Here is a 25,190-nt window from a genome sequence, read left to right on the forward strand (position 1 = left end):
GAGGAATTGTAGATATAAAGCTTATTTGGATTTTATTAAAGTAATTGAAAGTTTCTTTAAGCTTGTGACGAGATTATGGGCTTGGTGTTAGTACAGCTATGTTTCTTGGTAACTGATTGATAGGATATATCCCAGTTTAATACTTAACAGATAAAGGTTGGCTTGGAGAAAGTTTCTGGTAATGTGGCTTAGGGATCTGTTCTTGCCCTGTACATTTCAACAATTTTACTAGTGACTTAAATGATGAATTAGGTCAAAGTCATACTTGATATGCTAAAGTGATATGGCAGAGCAACAAAATGTTCTTCAGAAATAAACATTAAAGTTTTATCATTGGATCAAAGAAAATATCAGCTGCAACAAGAACAAAATACAGAATATATGACTTAGGAGAAGCATATGTGGAAACTAAGATTTTCATTTAATGTGGGTAAGCAGTTTAACGTGGCTGCCAAAATTGCCACCTTGAGCTGTGTCATTTGAAAGAATCGTGTCTGGAACAAGGGTGATTCATGCTTTGCTCTACTTTGCATTAGCCAGACCATATGCCATTTTCAGTTTTAGGCACCAGGCTATATTTAGGAATATATTAGGAGAAAAGAAACCAAAGTAGTGAAAGAACTTGAAAGAGTATCACAAGAAGAAACATTAAGACAAGAGGATACTTCATCTATTAAGGAGATGTAACAAATATGAAGAGTGGAAAGGGAAAATAAATAGAAACCAAATGGAATCAAATTTAAGTTTAACATGACTGTAACCTAAGGATAAACTGGTCCAGAGAATGACTGTATTAGTTTTTTTGGGTTGCCGTAACAAAGTACCACAAACTGGGCGGCTTAAACAACAGAATTTTGTTGTCTCAGTTCTGGAGACAACAGGTCTGAGATTAAGATTTTAGCAGAATTGAATGCTTCTGAGGGTCAAAGGGGAGAATCTGTTCCACGTCTCTCTCCTAGCCTCTCGTGGTTTGGTTGCAATCTTTGGTGTTCTTTGTCTTGTTGCATTGCTTCCATCTCTGCCTGTTCACATAATGTTCTCCCTTTGTGTGTCTATCTCTAAATTCGCCCCTTTTTTATAAGGAAACCAGTCATATTAAATGAGGGGCCCATCCTACTTCAGCATGACTTCATCTTAACTAATTACAACTACAATGACTCTATTTCCAAATGAGGTCACATTCTGAGGTTCTCGGTGTTAGAACCTCAACATATGAGTTTTTAGGGTATGCAATTCAACACATCACAGTGACTGATAGCTGAATGTCATCCTAGAGATAAAGGCATACAATTTTTCCTCAGGGATTTGTTTTTCTTTAAACACTGAGATCAAAGAGCTATGATAGGCTGGTTGAGAAATACATATTTAAAAAAAAAACATTTTCTATTATTATTAAGAGGGTGGTAAATATTTTAAATAATCTGTAGAATATTTTTAATGATACTTACTATTTCCAGAAGTTGGTATAGTGCTTTATTACTTCACTTAATCTTTCTTACCACTCTAAGAAGTAGTTACCATTATTATTCCTATTTTTCCAGATGAAGGAACTGAGGCACAAAGATTAAATAATTTGTACAAGATTGTAGAACTTTATGAGTAGTAGAACTGGGATTATTAATATCAGTTTCATAAACTGCATTTCATAATATATGGAGCTAGAGAAAGTCTCAAAATTTGGTTTAAAAATGACTACCACCTTATTAAGAAATTATATAAATGAGTATCACTGATAAGTTCCTTTTCAAACTCACTAAGCATTGCTCACTATGGATAAGGAAACGTGAATATGCTTTAATTGTTATTAATATGACGATTCAATGATGGAGAAGCTGATATCAAAGTTGGGGAGTATTTTCAAACTAAAAATCTTGTTTTTGACCCCTTTCCCCCATTCCATAATGCTTCTTTTCTCACATGTAGTTTTTATCAGAGTAGTGAATCAAATGGAATTGACAGTAGTATGCTATATCCCTTGGATGTATTTCAGCTGAGGAAGATTGAAAGCCATTGAAATTTATTGTTCCATGTTATTTTTCTAAATAATCTTTTGATGACATTTATATATTGCTTAGTGGCATTATATTTAGAGCATTGTTTGAGAAGTTGCAATTTTGTCTTTTAATTCATACATATACAATAAAGCCTTGTAGAAGCTGACAACGAAGACTTTTTAAAACTTAAATTCATGAATACCACAGTTTTGCTTATCTATGTAACAACTATCCCCCAAAATAGTGACTTAAAACAAGAATTTATTACCAATTTCCATGATTCTGTGATTGACTGGATTCAAGTGATAAATTCTCACTTAGGGTCTCTTGTGTGGTTGCATTCAGATAGCAACTGGACTCGATCATTTAAAAGCTCAATAAAGCTTTTTTTTTTTTTTTCTTCCACACATCTAGTGCTTTTGAGCTCTCCAGCTTCTCTCTGTCCAGCTTATGCCTTATTTTCCAGCTTCCACATGGCTTGGGCTTGTTATTGCATGGTGGTACAAAGTACTCATATGTCTAATGTAGTGGCTGACTTTCAAGATGTACAAAGTGTGCTCTTTCAGGCCAATTGAAGACTATGCTGAAACTGTTATGGAATCACTTCCACTGTATCTATTGGTTAAAGTAGTTTAGGGCCAGATCGGATTCGGAAGGTGGATTGTAGATTCCACATCTTAATGGGAAAGTACCAAGAACATGTGAAATGGGATCTATCATTATAGCCATTTTTGAGAAATATGATCTGCTGCAAGATCTATAGCACCCAGACAGACTTTGCACATGATAACAAGGAAAGAGAATAACACAAATATATTGAGATGTGTCTGCTACATAGATTCCTAGACTTCACTTGCCAGCCAAGTGACTTACTTACATTCAAGGTCATAAATTTTTGGGAGTCTAACAAGAGTGGTCAAAATTTCTAATTAATCTTCTATTATCCAGTCCTTCCTGCTCAGAGAAGGCTGGGCAAAGAATCTTGAATGGATATCTCTTGGAGTCTATCAGTAATGGACAAAAATCCTTAATTGGTCTGCTTCCCTTATTATCTAATCTTTCTCTCTTAGAGGAAGCTGAGCACAGGAACCGAGGCTAGGTGTATAGTCAAGAGCTAGTATCCTGGCGTGGAATCCAAGTCAAACCCACAGTATCATGGTCAACCAAATTAAGGGACAAACAGATAGAAACAGAAAACCATGCAGGGTATTAAGGACTAAAATTCAGGGGTAGGTAGGAAAACCTAAAAAATTATGAATTGCAAGATTAATAGTACCAATAATCATATAAATTTCAGAATGTTAGGATAGGCCTGACTGTGCTTAAGATCAGAATTGGTTCGAGATGTTGGGTTAGAGTTGAGATAATGGTAGGATTTCGGTAGCCCCAGCTAGGAGGAGAGGCCAGAAAGGATGCCAGGGAGGAACTGATATCTTTCGATTATTGATTTTTCTAACTTGCAACTTTTATAGCCATTGATGACTGATTTGTTATTGTCAAAGAAAGATTAAAAACAGTTATCAATCATTTTAAGTACCTGAAAAATATAGAATTCATAGGATGTTTTATTCATAGAATATTTTTATAGATGATACCATATAATTTTGATAGGCTAACCAGTAGAATGTAAAAGTATAAATATATTTTACTGTTTTATTCATACATTCTTTAGTTTCTAGTAATCTGAATTTTCTAAGAAATAAGTTTTACATGTGGAAATACTGTGAATAATATATACATTTGTGAGTATCTTGGATTGCATTATTTTTTTTCTACTACTATAGCTTATAATAGAACCACTCTATAGTACCTAAAAAAATTGAACTTAGGTATAGTTGATTTAATTTGATGATTTTATCATCTTGTTAAACAATGATATGATATATCATTGCATAGTCTGGTTGACTTTTATACCATTGTTTGTGAGATTAATCAGAAGAAATATAAGGGCAATTTAGTTTTTGAATTTAAACCCAAGCCAAAGTTTCAAATTTCTACAGAGGAAGTGCTTCCTGAACTTGCCAGAATAGGATTGGAATTGTTCTAGCTAAAGAGAAGTGTTGAATAATGATGAGTTTTTCTAAGCTCAGCTAATCTATTTTTAGTTGTAACATAGTGAATGAGAATCAAATCAGGCCTTCTGAGAAAAATGGCAATAGCATTAAGTGGCTATAGACTTTTAAAGAATAGCAGTTGCATTTGGATAATTCTTTTTTTCAATCATGTGAATCATTAGCTAATATTTCATTAATTAGAATATTGTTAGTAAAAAGTTCTGGTTTTATAACCTGAGGACAGAAAACTAAATCCAACCTTCTCCCTGTTAAGCTTTTTATATAAGAAACAGCACAAGTAATTAAGAATAAAATGATTCACAAAATACTTATAGCATGTTTCTTACCTTAGGGAAAAAACAATAAAATAACTTATTTAGGTATTGAACCTATTAAGAGTGTGCATGCCAAAGAAATAAACCCTAGTTAACTCAAATATAAAAAATGGTCCTCAAAAATGAAGAGGATATGTGTGCATATGTGTAATACATGTTATATATAAAAATGTATAATAGTATTAATGAATTTTAACACATTTTTATGATTTTAAAAATAATAAACATGTAGAATTTATTGTGACTTTGAGAAAGTATTTGGAATTATTATATTGATTTTGCTTATTTGTAATCTTTTTACTAATGAATATAGAATTACACATGAACACTGTTACTATTTTTCATTTTGTGGGTTTTTAAATAGTATATATCTTAGAAAGGTTTTATATTTTGTGGTTTTCATTAAAAATTTCTCTGTTTTACAAATTTTTTAACTAAAAAGGCTATATTTAGGTCACCAGAGAAATTCTTAAATTTTCTCATTTTATAACTTTTTGTTTTATCTTCTCTACTTAGAATTTACATCCTGCCTATTTCTGAAAAGATTTGCAGTGGCTTGTGAAATTACACAAAATGCAAAATAAGGCAATTAGGGAGAGAAATGAAAAGACATCATTTAAATATAGCAGAGGGAATGAAGTGAACAGACACCCAAGGTAGGTGAATGTTAGAACTGGAGCACTGAACTTGGCTCTAACTTTCCTATCAGCCAGGACAAAGAGGAAAATCTCATGGGATTGTAGAATTTTAATTTCTGACTAGAGAAAACATTTAGACATTAGGATTTTTTTTTTTAAGTTGATCTAGGTTGAATTTTGATAACTTGTCTAAGAGACATTACATTAGAAACAGAATAGGTATTATTGCTTCATTTAAGACAAACATACTCATTCTGTTCAAAGATAATTATAAAAATCCATATCTACATTCAATGCTTTCTTATGTTGTTCTATTTGAAAAGTAATACATGTGTATGGAAAAAAAAATTTAAACTTTCCAAAATGACATATAATTAAAAGCTAAAGTATCTTTAGTGTCTTAACTTTTTCCTACCTCCTCCTCTTTCCTCATAATTAGCATTTTTGACATTCTGATTTAAGCTCCTGCAGTGGTTGTCTCTGTGACTCTAAATAATACGGTTACAAAAAAGAAAAAAGAAAAAAAAAATAAAAGAAACTAACTGAACTAGAAAAATTATATGGTTACACTTTATTTCTTGATTATCAAATTAAACAGTAGTGATAGACTTTCTACTATTGATTAGGAATGGAGTTCATTTACTTTGCCAACATTTTTCTCTTCACTCTTTCTCTCAATTTTTAAGTCATGTTATTATATTTTAATTCTCTTATTGAGTAAAAGTTTAAATTGTACTTGTTTGTATTTCCTGACCCATAGTCTTGAGACAGTATCACTTGAATCCTAGTAAAGAAGAGGAAATCAGTGCCCTTACACTTCCTTCCTTCTCTTTCCCCGTCTTCTTTCTCCAATTCTGCCAGCTCCACCTTACTTTTACATAATTTGTGTTCAAATTATAAAAGTTGGAAACTGGTGGCCAGAGGACCATAGCTAGATATTCAGAAGTATTAGGTCTGACCCACATGGCGACTCCTTATTTTTAAAGGAAACTGAATTAATAGCTAATATGTGAAAATAGAGATTTCATATGAATATTCACCTTTGTTTTTCTAGAAAAATGGAAGAGCTGGTACTATTGGGACCACATTTCTGTGTATTTGTAATTGATTGCAGCAGTGTAATAACTTCCTTCTTTAGATGAAGCTTCTGTTCATTTCTTCCCAGTTGCTTTGATGCATTTACTTTACCTTCTTTCCCCTGTAAGCACCTGAGTTTGTCCCTTAGTTTACAGTACTTAGTTTTATTCTGTAATTATCATTCAATGGTCTATGCTTTGTTTATAGGATGATTCTGTTCTGTGTTCTGGAATATCTCCTTGACTTTTTGTTTTAGCTTTTTATTTACTTAAAAAAAAATTAGTTCATCAATCATTTTATTTTAACCATAACAGTTATTTTCTGAGTGCAAGGTATAATAGAGATAATCTAAACCCCCTTGATTAGAGGGTTTTTCTGTTTTTACGTTTTCCTCTAATTTTCTGAATTATATGTTGCCTCTAAAATCATTTGTTCTTGTTTATTCTTGTCCATTTTGTTGTTGTTGTTGTTATTCTAATAGGTTATTTCTGGTTGTCCTTCCCAATTTGTAATTGTAGGACTGTGACTGGATTGACATCACTAGCACTTTTTCTCTTCTTGCCAGTTCCTTTTCAGCTTCTTTCTCAGCCCCTTCCTCCTCTGTTGCTTTACAAGTACACCTAGTACTGGTGGGCTCAGTTCTCCCCTTTTAATCTGTACATGTTCCGCAGGTGATCTCAGGCGTTCCTATGACTTTAAATAGCAATTGTGCCAATGTTTAAAACCTTCAGTAGTTTCGCTTTACATTTAGAATAAAGCTAAACTCTTCTCTGACCTAAAGAGCAAACATTATCTGGCTCTTGCTTCCGCTTTGATCGCACTAGTACCTTTCTTCCTCTCATCGAGTATAATCCAGGCACAGTAGCCTTCTTCTTGTTACTCAAGCACGCCCGTCTGATCCCGACCCTAGGAATCTAGGTAGGCTAGGACCTCTGCCTAGTGTGCACTCCTTTTGTTCAACTCATGGTTATCCAGGCATCGGTTTTGGTGCTAAAGCTTTTGGTGTCTCTATTTTTCAGAGTACCTCATCTGACATAGCTTCCAAGTACCTTGCACTCAGTAATTCTGTGTGTGGCCCCTATTGTGATCTTGATATTTTTCCTATTCATTTATAAATGTCTTTATAACTTTCGCACCTGAATAAAAGTTCTGGGAGAGCAGATACCAGGTCCAAATTGTTTTCTATTGTGTCCATAGACCTTAGAACAGGTTTTGAATTTATGGCGGGTATTCCAGAAATAATTAGTTCCCTGTTTTCAGAACTTGTGTATATTTCTTCTCTTTTGTTCCTTGTTATTATAATTAGATTAGGAAGAGAAATAAATCTGTTTTCTCAGGATGCCATCTTGAACCAGAGGAGTCATTACGTGATGTTTGAATTTTTAAAATAATTAATTAATTAAATTGAAGAAATGATTTAAATTTTCTTTTTTCCCCATCTACCTCCCCACTTCCCCCTCTTCTCTGGTAACCACTAGTCCATTGTGAATTTTTTTTTAAGTAACCAAATAAATAGTAATTTTAGGAGAAAAATTCTTCTTTAAAAGATTGTTTTTTTATCATCACGCACTATATATATACACATATATACATATATACACATATATGTATTTATTTATTTATTTATTTATTTATGTATTATTTTGTGTGTGTGTGGGTGGCGGGGCCTTGATTTTGCTTTTGGTACCTAAGTAGTGTAGAAGATAAATTATTTTTAATTTCTTTCCATAGGTAAAATTTCTGTAAAGATCACTTTGAAAAATAGGTAAGAATCATTATTTATCTGTATAATAATCAGAAAATATTACTCTCAGATTCTCCAAAGTGATTTTATGAAAGATATCCTAGGTAATTAAATCTAATTTTACTTTTTCAGACTTCTCTTGATATCCTAGGTAATTAAATCTAATTTTACTTTTTCAGAACTTTTCAGTAAAAAATGAATATCAGTAAGGAGACAATTTTTTTCAAATTTCTCAATGGGATTTTGAATTTAACTTGCATGATGTTTGATATTTTTCCTTGAAATCAGTTTGAAAGCTCTTATGTTTTAAGAGTTTCATTAAGTCAAGTGAAGATGAGTTTTGCATTAATTTGCTGTATGTATAACTGACTTTAAGGATGAATTATTCAAGTACATTATATTGAGCAATGATGCTAGCAGCTACTCTTTAAAGCTTTAGGTTCAATGAGTATATATATTCAATTTCTTCTTTGTGTTTCAAATATTGAGCAAATCTGTCCTTCAATTCTTCAATTCAATGAAGGAAATTTTCCTTTAACAAACATGGAAATTCAGAATAAAAGGAAAGTTGAATTTTATTGTTGTTTTAACATTTTTATTAAAAAAAGGAAAAATATAGAATTAATATTAATTTTCTGATAATTAACTGAAAGCAAAGTTAATGTCTTATAGATTTTTGAGAGCAGTTCTGAAAGTTAGTAACTTTTCTGTGTGGTATATATTCCAACAACTGATTTTTAATTCGATCATTTCTCTGTGCGGTTTTTTTTTTTTTTTTTTGGTCTAAAATTTTGGTTTTATATGTAACAGGGCTGGAGTTTCATAATACACAATTTATTTTATACTATTCTTTCTCTCTATTAATTGGGCTCATTTCCTTCAGTTTTCAAAGACCTAGTTTACTGGATATCTCCCAACACTTGAGAAAATGACATTTCTTCCATATATTGTCTCATAGAGCTTGTTTTTCTTGTATACTTTGCTGTTCTTATGTACTGTATACACTGTTTTCTTTTCCTTCCTCCCTCCTTCCCTTCCTTCCCTCCCTCCCTCCCTCCTTTCTTTCTTTTCCTTCCTTCCTTTTTTAAATTCTATAATGTATCCAAATAGCCGAGTCTTAGTAACTGAAGAAAAAAATTAACTGGTTAGGTGGAAGCTCTCGGGGTTTAGGCAGCTGGCTCTGCAGAGGTTCAGGTAGGCGGCTCAAGGCAGTGGGGAATGATTCAGGATAATGTGAGTGGTTATCTATTGCAAGTGGTACATTGGCAGGAAGTTTCTTTCTTTCTTTCTTTCTTTCTTTCTTTCTTTCTTTCTTTCTTTCTTTCTTTCCTTTCATCTCTACTTTCATTTCCATTACTGTTTTGCTTTCTGATTGATGTCATAGGCAAGAAGATATTAATTTTTTCTTATAGTATTTTTTTTTTAATTTTAAATAGGAAAGTACTGGCACCCTAGCAGAGAGGAAATAGGAAAATAATCCCCTTATCCCCCCCAAAATAATAATTTCATGCTATGGTAATTCTTTTTATATCATAAATTTCTTTCTAAATCCAGCAAATTTGTTTTACTTTAAAAGCTCTTGGTTGCCTATTCCTTAGATTTCAATTGGCTTCAAGACTTTTGCTTTTGAGTCTTTTATTGCTCTCTTTATGTTGCAGATGAACAGATGTAATATTCCAAAGCTCCTGGGAAGAAGCTTTAAGAGGGCACAAGTTTTTGGCCACTTCTCTTGCTCTTACTTTTTTGCAATGAGAGTAGATTGCTTAAGACAGGGTATAAGAATGAGAAGACCCATTTAGCAGAGCCACAGCTAATTTATAACATATGCACAATGCACGTGAAAAATAAATATTATTGTCAACCACTGAGATTTGGGGATTGTTATTTGTCACTTCAGCAAAACTGACTAATACATGGGTCATATTTAGACCTTAACCTTTGAAAATATCTGAGTAAGGAGGATAAACTCAGAATTCTAAATGACTTATTATTGATGACAGATATCCAGTTATTACACAAGTCTCTCAACTGGTTTCTTTGAATATCTGGATAAGAAGGAAAAAGCTTAAGATGGGTTCTCCCAAAATCATTGATCACATCTTAAATCTTTCTTATGTAAATTGTAAAACTTTGTCTATTAATAATTTATATTGTGCATGGTGATTTGGAAAGGCATCTGGATTGTAAGGAATAATTGTGTATTTTATTTTCTTGATGAAGCAAATCCTTACAATTTCACTTTTAAATTATTTTTAATTAAAAATTTTTTTAACTGAGTTCAATTTTACCTTTTGATGTTGTATTCTGGAACTGAAACTGACCCACAACATAGTAAATTATAAGGGGGTGGCTCTATAGTGTAGTGGTTAGTACATCTGCTTTACATACAGAAAATCCTTGGCAGCATCTGTAGGTCAGGGGTGGAAGAGGTGGGGTGGGTGGAATTAAAGAGGGGAAAAAATAAATAGTAAATTATGACCCTAGTTTATGAAAGAGCAAAAATTCATAGCAAGATTAGAATCGTCAATGCAATATCAAGATAAAATTTCCTCACATTTTCTAAAATGTAACTTTGGCAGTGTTTGCAAAGTTTTATAATCTCAGCATTGTTATATAGATCTTTATACTGTAGGAGGAAACACTGTAATTTTTATATTTCCGTAAAACAAAGTTTTAAATGAGAATTTTGTTCTAATTTTCATAATTTAGTTTTAAACTATAACAATAATTTTAAAGTTGTTCTTTTGTATTTCCTTGTGGTCTATATGTGTCTATATTGGATAAAGAAAAAAAAATGTATTGGCAAGGGGAAAGTTGACATAATATTTGAAAGTTGACATAATATTTGACATGATAATTGGAAAAATTATTTTTTCTGTTTTAATTATCTCTATGTTAGTTTCATTGACTTTATCTGAGATATTGTGACCCAGGTTTAATATATGAATAAAATATTTTTTGTTTTCTCTTTTAAAGGTTATAACTACAAAGTTATAGATAATGTGCATTTATGATGATTTGCTGCCAATAACAAGGAATTTGATACTTGATTTTTAATAGAAATAATAATTAAATTTAAATTAACAGTAACTTTTTTGTCAATATATCAGCATAAAACATGTCAAATTTACAGCAAACTTAAAAAAATGTTTTTGTAAACATCTGTACACTCACCACCAAATTTTTTTTATCAGTGTTGTACTAATACTTGCTTTATCCTATATCTATCTATCTATCTATCTATCTATCTATCTATCCATCCTTAGTCATCTGTCTATCACTGTAAACATCTACCAATTCATCTTTTTTGTTGGGTACATTTCAAAGTAAATTGCTAGTATCGGTATGCTTTTTCCCTAAATACTTCATGCGTATCATAAAATAGAGTTCACTATTCGCTTATACTCTTTCTTTTGATGTAAAAGTTAGATAAAATATAATGCACAAGTGTTAATTGAACATCAGTAAAGTCATGACAAATGCATATACTTATGTAATCCAAAACCCTTACAGAGTATAGAACATTAACTTTACTCCATAAAGTTCTCTTATGTCTTTTCCAGTCGATCTACACTTTTACTGCCTAGAGAATTATAATTGCTCTATTATTTCTTTTTTCCATCATACAATAATGTTTTACCTTGGCTGGATTGTAGTATAAATGAAATCACACAGTGTGTACTCTTTTGTGTAATGCTTCATTAACGCAGCATTATGTTTTGAGACTCACTCATGTTATATGGGTAAGATTGTTTTTATTTTTATTTTTTTGACTAATATTCTATTGTATGAATATATAGCAATTTGTTTATTCTTTCTCATATTGATGGATATTTGGGCATCTTGGCTGTTTCTATTTTTGTATATCGTGAATAAAATTACTATGAGCATTTTGTATAAGTTTTCTTTTGTAAACATATAGTTTTTTAAAAACATTTTTATTGAAATTGCTGACTAGCAGTGTAAGTATATGTTCACTTTTGTAAGAAATTGTCAGAACCTTTTCCAATTGCTTAAATTGTTTTACATTCTCATCAACGATACATAAAAATTCTTGTTACTTCACATGCTCACCAACATATAGTATCAGTCTTTTTTGATTTTAGCCCTATGTTGGGTGTATAGTTATATCTTATTATAGTTTTAATTTGCATTTACCTAATTATTAATGGTTGTGAATATCTTTCCATGTGCTCATTGTCCATTTGCATATCTTTTATGAAGTATCTGTTGAAATTATTGCCTATAGTTAATTTTTTTTCTAGAACCATTTTAGTTCCCATTTCATTGTCTGACTTGAAATACATTTGTCTAATCACCTAAATTTTAAGATAAATATAAACTTACTAGTTTCAAGGTTATGAGTAAAGGGAAGAATATTATCATATCTATGGAATTTCTGATGATTTTGCAGTCTCATTTATAGTTGCCAAAACTGTTACACTATGTCTTTGACCATGGTGGTAATTTGGATACAAATGTTCCATAACTTCACTTTTGAAGACATGTTTTTAGGCCTTCGAAAATGCTTATCTTATTTAGAAAAAAATATAATTATGTGTTCCTTTAGGGGAAAAAATATATAATTGTAAACGAGCTACTGCTAAATCTAAAAAGAAGGTATTTGTACCAATACATTTTTTTGTATCAACAATTTTTCTTGTATCAATGTATGTTGATACCTACAACTTTTCTTTTTTTAATGCCTACAGTACCTGGTATTCCCATCCAAGTACTAACCAGGCCCGACCCTGCTTAGCTTCTGAGATCAGACGAGATTGGACATGTTCAGGGTGGCATGGTCGTAGACCCTACAACTTTTTCTAATTAATGTCTATAAATTATTTCTATAGAGTTATTACACATGTTCTGTTCTTTAACAAACTGTTTGTCCTACTTTAAAATATAACATGGGGATTTTTTTCCTCCTCCTCTTCCTTTTTCTTTCTTTTCTAATAGTAGTAGTAGTACTACTTGTAGTAGTATTCATCATAATCATCATCATCATCGAAACTGAGTTATTAATTGCTCACTGTGTCTCAGATAATGTGCTACATGCTTAAATACATTATATTATTATATTATATGAGATAAATGTTAATTATTCCTGATTTTATAAATGAGGAAGCTGAGACAAGGGCAAGTTGTTATTTGTCTGAAGTCATGGAGCTTCATATGATACCCAAACCTCACCTTTTCTGCCTTTTATTAACTGTAATGTGCTGCTTTAGACATCACAAACTCATAAAATTTGAAATATGAAATGATTAGTTGTGCTATTATACTTGCATAAGTCACTCTAATGGGTATCAAGAGTGTTTTATAGCAGGGGTCTCCAACCCAAAGGCCATGGACTGGTACCAATCTGTGGCCTGTTAGGAACCAGTTCGCCTGCAAGGCAGGAAGTAAACAGCTGGTGAGTGAGCCAAAATTCATCAGTATTTGCAGCCACTCCCTAGCATTAGCATCACCACCTCAGCTCTACCTCAGATCATCAGGCATTAGATTCCCATAGGAGAACCAGTTCTTAGTGCCAAAAAAGATTGGGGATGGTTCTTTTATGGGACATTCTATGGGAGTATTCTTGTCTGACTTGTCTTTGGGCTTCAGAATCTTAACTCATTGTCGATTGTACTCCACCTAGTCCAGGCATGTATATATAATAATATCTGGAAAAATTATTTAAGGACTTATAAATATAGCAGATTACCTAAGACTGAGTACATTATACAGCATATGGAACATACAGTAGTAGAGAGCACCTACTGTGTGCTTGGCATTCTATTAAAAAAAAGCTGAATAAGTTATGACCTTGCCCAATAAGCTTATAATCTAATGAGGGTTACTAAGGCGTGCACAGAGAATTTCTATATAATATAGTTAAGTGCTATGATAGTGGCAGTAGATTGTATATTATATATCCTTGGTGTTTCAGATAATATCTTTTAGTCTCTGATTGCTAAGATGTGGGTGAAATATATGGTTAGGAATTCCTGATGGAAATGTTCACTGATTTTGATTTTACATTTTATAATTTTGCCTAACCTTATTTGGCACTGGAATGGTTAACATTAATTACAGAGACTTCTCTTATTAATCACTACATAAAATTCAGCATTTAAAAAATACTAAATCTTACATATTAAATCTGTCTCTTAAGAGAATGAGCACAAAATTTTGATTCTGTTTCTCCACAGCCTTTCAGGCCCTATTCTTACTAAGGATTGGTTGTTCTGTTTGCCCTAGGCTACTGAGAAGTTCATATCCTGACATGAGTAGAGACTAAGGCAGAGAATGATCCTAGGGAGTAAGGGACATAGAAAATATGAAATACTTGGATTCGTTATTGGATTTCATTGTGATAAAGGGCAATGAAACATGCCCTGTATCTGAAAATGGGAAGCTAACAAACTTTATTTTGCCTGTGGTTCATTTTGGGTGCTTGGAAATTTACTATCATAGGGTGATTTAAAAGGATAGAAAATGTAAGGATAGTGAGACAGAATGTTTATTTTCAGAGCATTGAGTAACTTACAGCATGAACAGGACAAACGCAGGTCCCAAAATATCTAGCTCAGGGGGCAAAAGGAAACACATTATGTAATTGTGTTGCAGGAATTCCTTTCTGCCTGCAGTTGGTGCCCTGAGAATGCTGAAAAGAAATTTCAAAAATTGATATTTAAGAATATTTTACATTATATTTTAGCAAATATATATGTATGAGTTGTGTGTGTATATATGTGTGTAAACAGAAATAAAAGTTTCCAGAAACAATATTAACCATGATAATGTTCCATTCACCATGACATTTCCTATTCTATTCTATTCTATTCTACTCTTCTATTCTATTCTATTCTATTCTATTCTATTCTATTCTATTCTATTCTATTCTATTCTACTCTATTCTGTCAGTTTTTATGCCAGTATCAAACTGTTTTGATTACTATAGCTTTGTGATATAGTTTGAAGTTTCCAGAAACAATACTGCAATATTATGATATATAAAATATTTAGTCTTCATCTACAGTTCTTGGCTCATGGTGCCCTGAACTCATGGAATTTCCTAAGTATCTTTTAGAGTATTTAGAGTGAAAAATGTGTATTTTGTTAATGAGGTGACATTTAGAAAGAACCTTAGGATAAATGCTGTTTGCCTAGAGAACCAACCTTGTGATTTGAGGGTTGAAACTTTCAGTTCCAAATCCCTGACTTCCTGGGAAAAGAGAGGGGCTGGAGATTGAATCAATTGCCAATGGCCAATAATTTAACCAATCATGCCTACTTAATGTCGTCGCCATAAAAACTCAAGAGGATGGGGTTTAGAGAGCTTTCAGGTTGGTGAATAAGTAGAGATTTGGAGAGAGTGGTGCTGGAGATTTGGAGAATAGCACACCTGGAGAGGGAATGTAAACTCCACTACCCTTCCCATGTTCCTTGCCCTATGCATCTCTTTCATCTGGCTATTCCTGCGTTATATCCTTTTTACAATAAACCAATGATAGAAAAATAACATGTTTCTTTTGAGTTCTGTCAGCCATTCTAGCAAATTAATCAAATCCAAGGAGGAGGTTTGGGGAACCTCTGCCGATTGGTCAGAAGTGCAGGTGAGAACCTGAATTTGCAATTGGCATTCTGAGTTTGAGGAGTGGGTGGAACCTTTAATATGTGACCAGTTGGTCAGAAGCACAGGTAACCTAGGTTTGCATCTGGTGTCTGAAGTGCATGTGCATGTGTGAGTGAGCGAGGGGTTGGTACAGTCTTGTAGGACTGAATGTTTATCCTATGGAATGAAATGCTTTCTTCAGACAGATTGTATTAGAATTGCGTTGAATCCTTGGATACCCTGCTGGTGTCTGAGAAGTGTTTGTTGGTGTGGCCCCCCGCACACACACACACTGCAATTGGATCTCAATTTAAGTGCTAATACTTGTAATGCTCCATTCAACATATTTTCTTTTCTGGTCTAGTCTAGTCTTTACAGTTATAAATGTAGTCACTAGACCATATTAGAAGAGAGAATTATTGAAAATTTGAAAGAGGGTATGTTTGAAAGACAAGCATAAGGACATTATAATCATTTTCATTTCTCTTCTAATAAATCCATTCTTCATTCACTTCTAACTTCCTTTCCTTCCTGCTATTGTACTCCTATTTATACCACATAACTCTGCCTACAACTGGCAACAGCTGATTAGAATATGGATAGATACCTTGCCCTAAAGAAATCAATTCATAGGCCAAGTTGTGCTATTTACATGGCTGTTTGTTCAGATTCTTCTAAGATTTTGATAGATTTCTGTCCCTTTATAGGTATATTTTTAGAGTCAATTTGAAATTTCTCTTCCTTGAATTTAAAAATGACTTGACAGATAGACATGCAGATCTTTCCATTGCTGTCATTAAAGTTCAGTTAATCCACAGATGTAAAATGCTATCTTGTAGACTATATAATTACTTGTTGACTAGTCAATATACTATGGACTATGCCACTACTTCTTTATTAACATTGGCCAGCAAGTTTTATTTCCAATTAAATTCCATAAATTTTTATTTTTCTAAGTGCTTCATCCCCTCTTCAGACAATCAAACAAATAAGATGATATTTTCTGAGTCAGATTCTGTTTTTGCTGGTTAAGTAGTTAGTAGTTTTTATAGAGTTATTAGCAGGTTATAACATCTCTTCAGACCGTCTTGTCTTTTCTTCTTTCATGGCTTTTGGTTTTATTAGATGGACCTTGTATTTTCAACTTAAGCACTTTTTCCATGGAAGGAGTCTTTGATGTCCTGACATGTCCAATGGTTTATATTGGAAAGAATTTCTAGCCTGTACCTTTTTCTCTTTATAAAGCATGAATTTGGAGCTACTCCACAACCCTGAAGTTTCTTTAATATTTCAGAAAGTGACTTAATTTGAGAACAGAATAATATTAAGCATCTCAGATAACTTTTAAACATTTCAAAAGGTTAACTTAAGGTTAATTTTTCAGTTTCTAAGGCCATACAACTGTACCATTTTGGCCTAAAGCCAAATATTTAGATACACTGTGAAAGAATCTCATTCTGAATCTCACTCAATTAGCTGTTTTCAGATGCCAAAGGAATACAGAAATTTAGTCTCCTTTGTGAAAAGAGTAGATAAGAGTTTTATTTGCTAAGTGGGTTTTGAAAGAAAATTTTGGATAATTTTTGCCAGTGAGTTTTACAGTAAATATATTTTCTGTATTAAAATTTCTGAAGTAGAGTTTAATTTATTTTTTAAAAAATAAATGAGTAAAGTAACTATACTAATTAGTTTGAAAGATGTCTTTGTGTCCATATTTCTATAAAAATATTAGAACTAATTATTTTATTTTAGGAGAATTACATTAATGTACTATTTTTTATAATATTTTACACTCAAAGATTTTTCTTTTTCCCAACCCTCGCTATTTCTTAAGATTAAGAACAGACTAAATTTCCAAATAATTTTCAATTATATTTCCATTCTCCTGGGGAGAGAGGATAATACATGCCCTCATGCTTCATCTTTGAGGTAAAGTCAAGAGGAGAATTTTGATTCCAGGCAATCTAGAACTAGCATCTCAAACTTTTCTAATAAAATTTTTTCTAACTTTTATTAGAAAGTTATTAGGGGAATGAATCCGTACATGAGAGAATTTAGGCTATACATTCTGTGTAATTTTCACTTTCTCCTTTTTATTTATTTTTATTTTTATTTTTTTTCTTATTGCACTGGTTAGAACATTTTAACAGTAAGACATATACATATACATATATATATATATATATATTATCCTGCATATTCACTTCCCATAGTTAGATTTCTTTCCATCACCACCTATTTGACCCCCTTTACCTCGTCTACCTCCCTTCTCCCTTCTCCTCCCTCCCCTCTGGTACTTTCTCCTTTTTAAACTTGCTGTACTCTCTTATTTGTAAATAATAAATACATATTCGTTTTATAATCAAAGAAAATATTGAAAGAGTTTTCAGCCTAGCTCTTTTCATTGGAAGATTAGTGATAGTTATTAGAAGCAGTGATAGGAACATCATTTGTTCATTTTTGCTGTGTATACTTTGACTTTGAATCAGGAAATAGAAGTACCACATTTTCTACTTCCCCCCATGCACATAAACATTTCATGAATAAAAAAAATGGTTGGTACAGGAATTTTGATTTTGCCTGTGTGTGCCTATAAAACATTTCTAAGAATACAAAAATTAAGAATGTAAACCAGCCTCTGCTTGCAAATCTTCAAGTGATGCTCTAGAAAATGCAGCCTATTTATTTACTGTTCCCCCACCACCACTACCATGTAGACTACTATAGTTCCTGAGTTAGCCTGGAACTATAAAATACAAGAGTTTAAAATAATAATAAAAAATTTCTCCTGCAAATTCTAATAGTCTTTGATATTTTTTAAGATGACACAAAGAATGTTCTTATTAATAGATTTTTAAATCCTACATTACAAATGCCTATAGGATTGGGTAATATTTTACTCACATTTAACTTCTGCAATTTATTCTATAAGATTCTTTGGAGTTCATTTCTATTTTCTTTTATTCTGGTAAGAGCAACTTGGTTTCTCTAAGGATTTACCCATTCCTCATTTTGTGTAATCTTTGTGGAACTAACAAAGTGTCCTCCACACTCCTGAAAAAATAATGGTCGTTCTACCTAAGATAAGTCAACCAGCATCTCTCTCTCAAAAATTTAAATTTTGAGTCATAAAACGTTAAGGCAAGAAATGGTTGAAGATGATTTGTTATGGGGTACATAATAAGGAAGTGTCGGTACTTTTTCTACTATGATTCCCAGCGTTGCTGTGGTTCTTACTTTAAAAAAGCCTGATGTTTCATATTTTCTTCTGATTATGTGAGCTGTTCTTTTCCTTGTCCCACATTCTTTTTAAATTAAAAAAAAAAATTTTTTTAATGAATCCGTTCAAAGCTGGGAATCATTTATTTATTTAAAAATTTTAAAATTACAATTGACATTCAATATTGTATTAGTTTCAGGTCTATAGTATAGTTGTTAGGAATTTATTTAACTTACGAAGTGATACCCCAGATAAATCTAGTGTCCATCTGACACAATACATAGTTATTATAATGTTATTAACAATATTCCCTATGCTGTACTTTACATCTCCATGACTGTTTTGTAACTGCCAAATTGTACTTCTTAATCCCTTTACGATTTTCACCTAGCCCACTAATTCTTCTCCTCTTGGAAAGTATCAGTTTATTCTCTATATCTATAGTTTGTTTCTGTTTTGTTGAGTAATTTATTTTGTTTTTTAGATTCCAAATTTAGTAAAATCATATGGTATTCGTCTTTCTCTGGCTTACGTCTCTGAGCATAATATCCTCTAGATTTGTCTATATTGTTGCAAATAGTAAGATTTTACTTTATTTTATTTTTTTAGTGAGGTCAAGTAATATTCCATTGTGTATATGTACCACAACTTCTTTATCCAATTGTCTGTTGTTGGACACTTAGGTTGCTTCTGTATCTTGACTGTTGTAAATAGTGCTGCGATGAACATAGGGGGACATATTTTTTTTTCTAATTAGTGTTTTGTATTTTTTATTTTTTTAATTTGACCTTTATATTTGAAAACAAAACAAGTATACAGAAAGCCACACCCCCCTCCAAAGCTACATAAACTATTACAAAATAAACACTCTTATAGCCATCATCCAATGGAAGAAATAGAACTGTAGAAGAAAGAAATAAAATTGCCATCCCGGAAGTCCCATTTACTATCATGTGTCCCATTTCACGTTCAACCCTTTTCTTCACAACATAATTAACCAATATCTTGGAGATTTCCAGTCAAGATGGCAGAGTAGGTAAATAGTGTGCTCGTCTTCTCTCACAATCATATCAATATCATGACTAAACTACAGAACAACCATCATTGAGAATCACCTGAAATGTAGCTGAACAAAAAAGTCCTACAATTAAATACATGCAGAAGAAGGCACCTTGAGACTTGTAGAGGGGTGAAGATGCAGAACTGGCTGGTCCCACACCCGCATGTTGTGGTTAAAAATCAGGTAGGATATCTTGGCTTCAAAGGTCTCCCAAGAGGAAGAGTCTCAGCTCCATACCAGGCTCCATGGCCCAGAGTTTCAGTGCTGGAAAGAGTAGTCTCCACAACTGCTGCCTATGAAAAGCAGAGGAGATTGTGGATGAGTGAGGGCTGCTGGAGTCTGAAGTTTCCTCTATGGACTTACTTGCTGATGGACTCACTGATTGAGTTCCAGTGCTGGCTTAGCAGTTTGAAAGGCACCAGGGACATTATGGGGAGAAACTAAATTGTCTGGCTTCAGGGCGAGGGCTGGAGGGGCACCTTTTTCCCAGGCAGAAGTATTGGCAAAGGCTATTGTTTCTTTATTGAGCCCTCTCTCATCTCAGCTTTCAGATTCATATGGCCACCATATCTGAGTCTCCATTAACCTGACTAACACCATTCACCTCATCCTTGTAATTCTGAGATCCAGCCACACTGAACTTGCAGACCCATTCAAACCATTTCCAGTAGCTTTTCCATACAAATGGACTGTCTTGACTCATGCAGCAGACTTTCCTAAAATCTCTCAAAGGTTCACAAGTTTCAAGCAAAAGCATCTGGTGTTGGCATGCTCTGTACCTCTTGCTAAGCTGTCCCAAGCCCTGCACTAGCATCTGCCGGCCTTGGTTCATGGCTTAGACTCTTGAGGCACATTCAAGTCCAGCATGAGTGGTGGCCATCTGGGAATTGTTTTCTGGCTTATGCCAGATGAACCCAGGCAGAGCACAGGCTTTAGCTGAACTTGAACTGTAGTGGGAATCCTCCTAGAAGTTACTGGTACAGGCACAAGCGGTGGCTAGGAAATCACCTGTCTGCCTCTGAAGATAACACATCTAAAGAGCTGACTGGGCAGGCACCAGAGTCCTGCTAAAGCAAATTTTTCTCTGTAGGGTCAGTCCCTATACAGCAACTCCTCCACTGTAGTCATGGCCAGTCCTCACAACCAATCAGCCTGAAGATCAGTCTTCTCTCATTAACATGCAGACATCAAACAAGGCTCAACTACAACAGGAGGGCACACACAATCCGTATAAGAAACAAACCTGGAGCACCCAGCTCAGGTGACCAGAGAGACTGTGCCACTGGGCCCCAAGGAACCTACTATATAAGGCCACTCTACTAAAACTGGGAGACATAGCAGCCCTACCTAATCTACAGAAAAAAACACAGGGAGGCAGGAGAAATGGAGAGACTAAGAAACATGTTCCAAATGAAAGAAGAGAAAAGAACTCCAGAAAAAGAACTAAACAAAATGGCGAAAAGCAATCTACCAGATGCAGAGTTTGAAATGCTGGTTATAAGGATACTCAGTGATCTCAGTGAGAATTTTAACAAAGAGATAGGAAGCATAGACATGAAAACAGAAAACATGAAAAAGAACCAGTCAGAAATGAAGAATACATTAAAGGGAATCAACAGTAGATTAGATAAAGCAGATGATTGAATCAGTGATTTGGAAGATAAGGTAGCAGAAAACACCAAATAAGAACAAGGAAGAAAAATATATATATATAATCTGCAAAAAAAAAAAAAATGATGGTTTAAGGGACCTCTGGGACACCATCAAATGTACCAATATATACTTCATAGGGGTGCAAGAAGGAGAAGAGAGAAAGCAAGGAATTGAAAACCTGTGTGAAGAAATAATGATGGAAACTGGCAAAGGAAGTAAACATACAAGCCCATGAAGCTCAGAGTCCCAAACAAGATAAACCCAAAGAGGCCCACACCAACATACATCAATGTTAAAATGCCAGAGGTTAAAGACAAAAAGAGACTCTTAAAAGCAGCAAGAGAAAGCTGTTAGTTACCTACAAGGGATCTCCCATAAGACTGTCAGCTGATTTCTCAACAGGAACTTTGCAATCCAGAAAGAATTGGCATGAAATAGTCAAAGTGAAAAGAAAGTATCTATGACCGAGATTTCTCTACCCAGCAAAGCTATCATTTAGAATCAAAGGACAGGAAAAGAGTTTCTCATTCAAGAAAAAGTTAAGGAGAACATCACTACCAAGCCAGTATTACAGGAAATATTGGAGGCACTTCTTTAAAAAGAGGAATATATATAATATATAAAAGAGGAATATATATGTATATATATACACAAACACATATGTATATATATCAAAAATATGAATAATAAAATGGCAATAATTACATATCTATCAACAATTACTTCAAATGAAAAAGGATTAAATGCTTCAATCCAAAAATAGAGTGGCTGAATGGATAAGACAACAAGTCTCTTACATATACTACCCTACAGAAGACTCACTTCATATCAGAAGAGACACAGATGGAAAGTAAAAGAAAAAAAATGTATTTCATAAAAATGGAAAATAAAAATGCCAGGAACACAATACTTATACCAGACAAAATAAACTTTAAAACAAAGGCTAAATCAAGAGACAAAGAAGGACTCAGTTATCCCATTTCTGGGTATTTATCTGAAGAAACCCAAAATACTACTTCAAAAGGATATGTGCATTCATATGTTCATTGCAGCATTATTTACAATAGCAGAGATGTGGAAGCATCTGGGTGTCCATCAATGGATGAATGGAGAAAGAAAAGGTGATACATAATATATGCAATAGAATATTATTTAGCCATAAAACAGAATAAAATCTTAACATCTGCAACAACATTGATGGAGCTAGAAGGTATTATGGTGAATGGAGTAAGTCAGACAAAGGCAAATACCATTTGTGGAATCGAAAGAACAAACAAAAAAACAAACATAAATACAGAAAACATTTTGATAGTTGCCAGATAGGAGGAGGGTTGGGGGAAGGGCGGTGAAAAAGGAGAAGGAATTAAGAAGTACAGATTTGTAGTTACAAAATAGTCATAGAGATAAAAAGTATAGCATAAGGAATATAGTCAATAATATTGTAATAACTATGTTTGATGTCAGATGAGTACCAGATTTATTGGGGTGATCACTTTGTAGGTTATATAAATGTCTAATCACTATGTTGTACACCAGAAACTAATAATATTGTATGTTAGCTGCAATTGAAAAATTAAAAAAAGTAAAAAATATAAAATAATCATTTTCTTGCATTTCTTTACAGTTTTATTACCGAAATATAGATCTCTGGTTTAGCGTTGCCCATTTAAACATTTTTCATAACTCTTTCAAGTCTCTTTTGATTGGTATATTTATTTCCATTCTTTATAATATCATTATTTTTGAAATGAATTTCTTACAGATAGCACATACTGGGTCATGTTTCTCTAATCCACCGTGTCAATTTCTTTTAATTGATATATTTAGGAAATTTACATCTAATTTAATTATTAATATGTTAAGGCTTAAGTCTCTCATTTTATTTTTCCCTTTGTTTTTGGTTCTCTATTATCTTTTTCCTGTCTTCCTGGGGGTTAAACATTTTTTAGAATTCCATTTTGATTTATCTATAATGTTTTTGAATGTGTATATTTGTATAGATCTTTCTTTGTTTCCTTTAGGTATTATATTATACATATGTAACATTATTATATATAACATTATTGTAGGATCATATATAAAACTGTGAGATGCCTAGTCTAATACTAATTTAAGTAAAACAAGATCCCCTCCTTTCTTTTTGCGGTGAAAAAAATGCAGTAATCCTAATCAAAGTTTATGGTTAATTATAGTTCGTACAATTGATTTCAATCTGATGCCAATTTTTATATTGTAAAAGTGGTAAGGCTACTTTTTCTAAAATGAGAAGTGCAGAATTAAATCCTGAAATGAAAAAAAAAGAACCCACAGAATTACAGGATAACATATTTTACTTAATATTAAATAAAACTGGATTAATAAAAATAAATAATTTTTTAAAAAGAAAAAACAAGTTATCATAAGAGGATAAGTTTAAACCCTTTCTTGAAGCTAATACAGTTGGACACTAAAAACTGAAATAATTACTTATTTGGCATTCAGAAAATGCAGGTTTATTTGAAGGCCTTGGCTAATAATAATTTTTTGAATTATACAAAATTAAGTTGAATGAAACTTCTGGAATTAGAAAAATTAATAAGCAGCTGATATTTTTACCTTCATTTGGTTTTAAAGTTTGGTTAATCATTAGCTACTGATTTCATAGGAGTACTTCTAAATCTTATCAGTTCCAGTATGAACTGTGACTTACATATTCTTATAAAATGAAATTTACAATTTATGTATTAGTTCAATTTTGAGTATTTGAAATCAAATTATACTGCAACAAAAATGGTAAAAAAAAAAAAAGAAACAGAATAGAATGAGTCATAGAGACTATTTCATATCTAACAAATTGCAGATGAGTTTAATTGCTTCTTAGAATTGAGGAAAATAGAAAATGGACATCTGATTTCCACTGGACCTGGACTAGTGCCTTAAATCTGTTTCCTAATCCTGCAAACCAGAATAGCTCTTGGCTCTCTCCTGAGCCTTCTGATTTGTAATTGTCTTTATGCCTGAGGACACTCTGACTTGGAAATGTGGCCTATTTAAAGTTGATCGGTTCTGCCAAGTGTCCATTAAAGGTGCTCCTTTTAGATCCTAAATCTTTTGTGTTCACTGTGATCTCCTGGATTGATTTTTCTTGATACCATATTCTCTACATTGTGCCTTATTGCACACAGTATTGATTCATTGGTCTCTGGTACATTGTCAATTTTCCTGTGAGGGACAGAAAACATAGACTATAAAATGTTTTCTTAATGAGAGTCTTCCTGTTGCTCAACTTCTGTTCTGAGTTGAAATTGAGAATATAATTATTTATGCCCATAGTTTTTGACTGGAGGTGTTTTATTGCTCTAACCATGGCACAGGCCAAGGGGCAAGAATGGTAATAAGTCCCTAATTCTTGTAGTCCCTGGAGGAGTATCGTGCTGCAGCAGCAATGATCATGAGCCCAGTTATATCCTCTGCTTTCATTATGATTCATTCTATGTCACTCTCAGAAATTTATTCATGGATATTTATTCCCTGCTAAGTTTTAGGAAAGCCTAATTTTTATATGTTTAATTTAACTTTCCTAAGTTGAGTTCGTTTTTCCCACTTTAAAAACTTCAAATAGATTTTCCTTTCTTATTTGAAACATTTTTCAGCTAAGATAAATGAGCCAAAAGAATGGCGTTCACTGATGTGTCTTTTCTTCTTGCTGGCTTGATAAAAACTCTTTCTTTTTGGAATAGAATGTTCAAGATCTAGTCTGGCAGGAAGTCAGTCTCTGCATTGTGTTCTCTGCTGGAAGCATTGATCTTCATTTTTTTTCTCTTTTCAGTTCT

The 25,190-nt window shown here is 32.9% G+C and overlaps 1 pseudogene; it reads right to left on the minus strand.

Moving 5' to 3' along the window:
• LOC102898539 overlaps positions 1 to 20,153 on the minus strand; it is a 25,823-nt pseudogene extending 5,670 nt beyond the window's left edge.
• Positions 20,154 to 25,190: the final 5,037 nt, after the last annotated feature.

Source organism: Pteropus alecto, unplaced genomic scaffold (assembly GCF_000325575.1).
Source record: "Pteropus alecto unplaced genomic scaffold, ASM32557v1 scaffold38, whole genome shotgun sequence".
In the NCBI taxonomy this organism is placed as follows: Eukaryota; Metazoa; Chordata; class Mammalia; order Chiroptera; family Pteropodidae; genus Pteropus; species Pteropus alecto.